The sequence below is a fragment of the Hydra vulgaris genome, chromosome 06 (genome assembly GCF_038396675.1).
Source record: "Hydra vulgaris chromosome 06, alternate assembly HydraT2T_AEP".
In the NCBI taxonomy this organism is placed as follows: domain Eukaryota; kingdom Metazoa; phylum Cnidaria; class Hydrozoa; order Anthoathecata; family Hydridae; genus Hydra; species Hydra vulgaris.
The window spans coordinates 26,125,237-26,132,500 of NC_088925.1; positions in this window are offsets into that span (position 1 = coordinate 26,125,237).

Here is a 7,264-nt window from a genome sequence, read left to right on the forward strand (position 1 = left end):
TCTTCTATATCATTAAAATAAATGTTTACAGAACTTCTGTTTAAACCATAAACAGTATATAATGACAACCCTTAAGGCTTTCTGATTGAAAGGTCTGGATGTCTCTTTAAAAAACCATCCTGCCACACCATTATACATATTAAATGGATGAACTATTTTGTACTTTTCAACATACTTATAGACAATCTATTTCTTTTATGTAGTTAACTAATTGAATTTCAGTATTATCTCCCAATACTTAAATTTTAATGTCATCTCGCAATAACTAAATGAATCAAGTTATTTTTTATACATATTAGTCTAAACTCTATAATTTTTTTTAAACTCTTTAATTTTCTTTTCTTCTGTGTAAAGCATCTTTGTTTACGATAAATGTCAAAGTAGCTATTCTCAAAGAGATTTCTTTTAATTTCAACGTAACCTGCTCTGCTCAGAAAAATTGCCACATCCAGTTTTTCTTATAATTTCTAACCATATTTAACTTTGTAAATAAACATGGTTAATATCGGCAAAAAAAACAACCAAAACGTCTTGTTTTGCCCCGCAACATGTTGATATCGAAATTGTGTAATATCATCTTTAGGCAATGCTCTTTCATTTCCATATACTGATATTTTATTTCTTGTCATAGAAATAAAATATCAGTATATGGAAATGAAAGAGCATTGCCTAAAGATGATAATAAAACACTAACTTTGTATATAAAATTTTTAAAACATCAGTATATGGAAATGAAATAAAAAAATCTTTTTCCACTCCGTAAGATAAAAAAACACTGAGATAAACTAAAACAACAACACATCGAAATTCGTAACTGTCATATAGCCAAGAGATGAAATGGTTGTCGTTCTCCTCATCTTCTTTATTTCAAAGTGACTCAAGATATTTTTTTTTAACAATAAATAATATAAGAACACGACAAAACTTTTAAAAACCATTAAAACAATAAATTGCAAGGTTAGGATTATTATAAATGCGATCTGTCTCATGTTGCTCCGCTGTCTTATTTTGCCCCGTCTTACCCTATATTTTTTTGTTATTTTTATATGTGAATGGATAAAATGAATACTTTTAAATTTTTGAGGATTACGGATCTAGAAATATCCATTTCCATTAAGTATGTTTTTGTATCGTGATTTTGTACAAGTATTAGCTATAATAATTCTATAATAACACAAAAAAATCTTTTACACAACGGTCAAAAACAAAATTTTTGACCGTTGTGTAAAAGATTTTTTTGTGTCAGTCCGTATGCGTGGGAAATTCTTATGCCTTAGCTTAGGTTCATCTTTCATTTTGCTCGATAAGTCAATTTGTAAACCAATAAATTAAAAAGCAATAAAAATTGTGATTTTTTTCCTCTTGAGGCTCTTTTAGTTGAAAAAGTGTTTTGAGGCAAAACGAAGACTTTGCTTCTTTGGAGATAAATTTCTGAAATCACTGCTTTTGATAGGTAAATTTATAAGAAAGGTTTCTTTCTTTTGCCCAGGTTAGAATTAATTTTTTGCTATAAATATTTTAAAATAGCTTTATGCAAGCGCTCTATTAACCAATCTGGAATAGGCAACAAGTTTGCGAGAAACCACATTTTTGACATTGCTAGCGTATTTATCAACGTAGTCTTTTCTCCAAGTGACAAAGGTCGCAGTCATAAATACTTCAGGTTTTCATCCATTTTGTTTAAAGCTACTAGCCAGTTGAAATTGAAAGCTCAACTTAGTTCGGTGTAAAAAGTAATGAATAATACTTTAAAACCAGTGTTTTTGGTTTACTTAATATTGTCTTTTTGTTTTGTTGTTATTGCGTTAATTTTTTTTAACTATCCAACGAGAATTTTAAATTCTTTTTTCGTAAATAATTACTTTAAAGCGTAATCATAAACTAATAATTTAACTATAAACACATAAAATATTATTCATTAAATTCACATTAGTTGGTTATAGTTTAATCTTACAGAAACCTAATATTCTCCTGTTAGCTATAATCATCCAGACACAAACTTTAGCAAAAAAACGTACAAAAGAAAAGAGATTGGGACACCAAACCCGGCTTGTTGTTTTGTTAAAATGAAGACCGCCAAGAAACCACAATTCATAGTCTGGTGCCATAAACCTCTGAATATAGAGTTTTAATAAAAGATCACTGTTAGCTCGGATCCTGATAATCCCTATCTAGCTGACCCAAGAACGCCACTTATGCGGAAAGGTAGCGAAGTCATCAAGGTACTCTGTAATGCAAATTTTGAAATCTTTTAATTTTATCCACGAAAAAAAATTAAATTTGAATGTTCCAATCGAGTAAAATTTTGACTTCATAGTGCGCCAAGAAAAACACTTAGAATATGAACCACTATATATAATTTGATAAAAATTGGTTCAAATGTAGCCTATAGCCACATCAAACTCTTGACAAAATTTCAATCTAATTGGTTTACTGGTTTAGGATGTGCACGGGTGCGTACTTGAATCGGTTTGAAGACCACAAATTATATTTACAACTTTCATTTCACAAGCTAAAATTAGTTTAACTCCATTTGCATTAACCAGTGATAAGATTTGTTCAATATTGGAGTGTGTTTCTGGCAAATTTTCTGATACCTTAGCAAGAATTTATCTCTTGACTCCAGTGTTTTTACCATTCCTCTCAGCGAGAAGTTGTTGTTGTCGCAGTGAGCTGGTTTCATCTCGTAACACAGCATCAACGATGCTAATTCTGGTACAGCTCGGGTTGTTGTTCACTGCAATGATTTATCAAATCATGTGAATCGTGTTACTCAGTCCCGCAAAATTTCTAGTGGCTATTTTGTTAAGCTCGGAATTGATGGTGGCAAAGGTTTTTTCAAGTTTTGCATAAGATTTCATCAGTCATAAAGGATACCCCTTGGGGCCCTATAGTATACAAACTGTCGAAACTTCTCATCAAGATTTTTATCAACATTGGTTGAGGTATAAGCATAACAATAATCATCCAGAATACAAAAAAATTGTTGCGTTGCATAATTGATCTAAACAGTAAGCATCTTTAAAGAGCTGGTAAAATAATTTAAGTTATAAGAGATTGGGCAGCTGAAATTCATAGCATACGACTTATAATGAACACTTTCATTATCATTTAAAATAGTATTAAAGAGTATTTGTATAAAAAGATTACATTGAGCTATTTATTAATAAATATTTTGTACAGAAAATCAAAAATCAAGTCTTAAAATGTAATCAGATACTATTTTATGGTGATACAATATAAAAAATAGGGTTAAAATAGTTGTTTTTTTACTTAACTTTGAAAGTAAATGTGTTTAAAATGATTTCAAGAGTCAATACAAAAAAATTTAAGAGATCTGCTTTTTTGTTTTTTTTACCAACTAGTAGTCATTTGACAAGTTTTTGCATTTTTTTTGGCATTTTGGATATAGTTTATACCTTAGAAAATGTTGATATGTTTACACTATGCATTCATGGCCAGGGGGCCATGTCCTACCCACTTTTTTTTTGAGGACCTTTTGTTTGAGAAATGTAGGTTCTTCTTTAGGAAAGTTGTTTTTTGGTCTATAAATTGAAAATGGTATATGTACCAATAAAATATTTATAATAAAAATTGTTAGTATTACATAGTAGAACACTAATGTAGCCTTTATTTCAAAAATAGTGACCGAATATCAAAGTAATCTGTAACGCTTTGAGGTATAAGTAGCAAGAAACTGACAAAATTTAAACTAAAAGTGCCATAATCCTAAACCAGTTAACCAATTAGACTGAAATTTTGTCAAGAGTGTGGTATTGCTATAGGCTACATTTGCACTAATTTTTATCAAAATATATAAAGTGGTTCATATTCTACAAGTGTTTTTATTGGAGCACTATGATATCAAAATTTTACTCAATTTGAACATTCAAATTAAATTTTGCCGTGGATAAAATTAAATGATTTCAAAATTTGCATCACAGAGTACCTTGTTGTGTACGCTATCTTTGCGTATAAGTGGCGTTCTTGACCAGCTAGGTTGACATTATCAGGATCCGTATTAACCGTTAGATACAAAACTTCTTACAATATTGAATTTTGTTAAAGTTTGAAGCAGAAACGCATGGTCAATTTTGTTAAACCTCTAATTCCTGGTCTATTGTTTAAAACTAAGTTGATTCTTATATTTTGTATAATCTATAAACTAACGTACTATGTGTAATATGAAAATATGTTTCAACCTGGAATTGCAGAAGAATAAATTGGTTCTATAATTTTCCCCATTACTTTTGCAAGTCTAAGGGCCAACACTTTTGTGAATCTAATCAGCACCTATTAGGGATATGGTCTTCTATATTTTGCATTTGGTAAGATAATATTATACTATTTATAAGTTTTATATTTATTAACTTATACATTTATTAATTTTGTATTTATTATTCGTTTAATTACAGTTAAATTAAACTCAAGTATAGGGTTTGCGGTTTATCCTCCTCTGACTTGCAGAGTCACTTAGTCACTTATACAATCCCGTGCATGTACAGCTATTTTTTCCTAGTAGTGCAACTTGAAGTTTTTTAAAGCCGAAGAAAAAAGATATTGGAAAAAAAGAAGATAATTTCAAAAAATGTTAAAAGTGAGCAATTTAAAAAAACAGCATAAAAAAAAAATGCAGACATATTAAAAAAAAAAGCAGTCATTTAAGTAAATCGCGACTGACAAAATCTTTAAGCCCATTACAACTAAAAAGTCTGAGCACGTGTTTTTCTAAACTTTAGTACAGGATATTGTGGTTTATCTTCCTCCGGCGTCTACATCGAAGAGTCACCTCATTTCTCAAATCCTTTAACACGCACTGTTAAAATGTTCCGTATTTTTACGGAATTATTTTCCGTTATTTGTACGGAAAGTACCTATTTTACAAAATTAAACGGAAATTTTCCTTCTTTTATAATAAATTTTGTAACACGGAAATTTACGTTGGAAATAGGTTTCATTATGTCATAATAAAAATTAAGTCCAAGACACACCATCTCATCACAAATGAGCACATGCTCTACCAATGGTTAGGTGCGAGACCTTTGAAATTCCTTTATGACAGTAAATGGTCCTCATGAAAATGTCATCTTGACACTAAATGGGTAATTGGATAATAAAACACCTATATTTTAATCATCTACCACTCAATGCACTTTACTCAAACACCTATTCAACACAAAAAATGTGCAAAATAGCTATTACGATGTATATATTACACATAAATGATTTGTGGATGTTATGAAATATATATATGTGCCCATGAAGGTATATATATGTGAATGCACTTGTGTGAGTACATATATACTCATATAGTTGTTTGTATGAGTGTATAATATGTATCTTTATCAGTGTGTGTATATGTAATTATGTATATACTTCTAGATATATACATATCTATTTGTATGTGTATGTCTGCATATGTGTATGTGTATACATTTATCGGTGGAAATATATGTATATATATATATATATATATATATATATATGCATATATATATATATATATGTATATATATATGTATATATATATATATATATATATGAATATATATATATATATATATGTATATATATATATATGTATATATATATATATATATATATATATATATTTATATACATATATATATATATATATATATATATATATATATATATATATATATATATATATATATATATATATATATATATATATATATATGCACATTTATATATATATATGTATATATATATGTATATATATATATATATATATATATATATATATATATGTATATGTATATATATATATATGTATATATATATATATATATATATATATATATATATATATATATATATATATATATATATATATATATATATATATATATACATATATATTTATATATATATATATATTTATATATATATATATATTTATATATATATATATGTGTGTATATTACATAAAAGATGGGTTACAAAAACATTATTCTAATCTGCTCTATATTCTACTAACTGTTTTTTCTAGACATTTATTGACCAGTATAGATAACTACTGTTCAGTAGTTATGTATAATGGTAGTTATGTATGCTCAGTACTACAAAAGTTATACATAATATTATATATAGAGCTACTGTCCAGTACACTAATATTCTTTCAATTATCACTGCATCTTCTTTTTATGTATATTTATGAAACCTATAGCGCAAGCCGCTTACAAACTATTTATAAAACGAATCATTCTACTAAAAATATTATCACTTCTATTCATCAGTAAGACCAAACACTAACAACTTAGCCAACCATGACCATTATAATATTACTGTCTTCCACGGTCACCATAAATGTTTTATAACTTTAAATTTTCTTTAAAAATTTCTCTAAAATAATTCTACTCCAGCTCTGTTACATACATTCATATATATTTCTTTATATAAGATAAGTAATAACTCTTAACTACTAAATATAAATATATGTTATTTTTAAAGCATGTTACACTGTTAAAACATTAGAAAATTGTAAAAAACTTATCAATAAAAAGAAAATCGACCAACTATTTATGAGTTAACTAGAAAGTTAAAACATTAAAAAATTGCTATTAAAGTTTTCTTTTAAAAACACAAATTTCACATTATTACTAGATATTTCATTACTCAATTATAATAACCAGCGTCTAACGACTAATAATATTTTGGTATTAAAAACCAATTGTCATATATTGTTCTATATAAAAACATGACTTAATAATTAACATTACTGATTTAAAAATACTTTATTAATTATAATTCAAATTGTATAATAAATAATTAGATAAGCAAACAAAGCATTTTGACAAAAAAAAAAACTAAATGACGTTTTTTATAGTTGGTACTAACTCCAATAGAATGATTCACAAATTCTTAGAAGAGAAATCAATCAAAATTTTAATAACCACTATTAGTAGAGTTAAAAATAACGTGCCGAGAATTAAAATAAAAGATTATTTATATGATAAAAAAGCTGAACGTTGACAATAACCATAAAAGTTAAATTTAAGGCAAATTTTTCAGGTAAAAAACTTATTAATAAAAAGAAAATCGACTAACTATTTATGAGTTAACTAGAAAGTTAAAACATTAGAAAATTGCTATTAAAGAGTTCTTTTAAAAACACAAATTTCACATTATTACTAGATATTTCATTACTCAATAATAATATCCAGCTTGTAACGACTAATAATATTTTGGTATTAAAAACTCACACTAAAGACACAGGTCACTATAAATAAAATTAAAC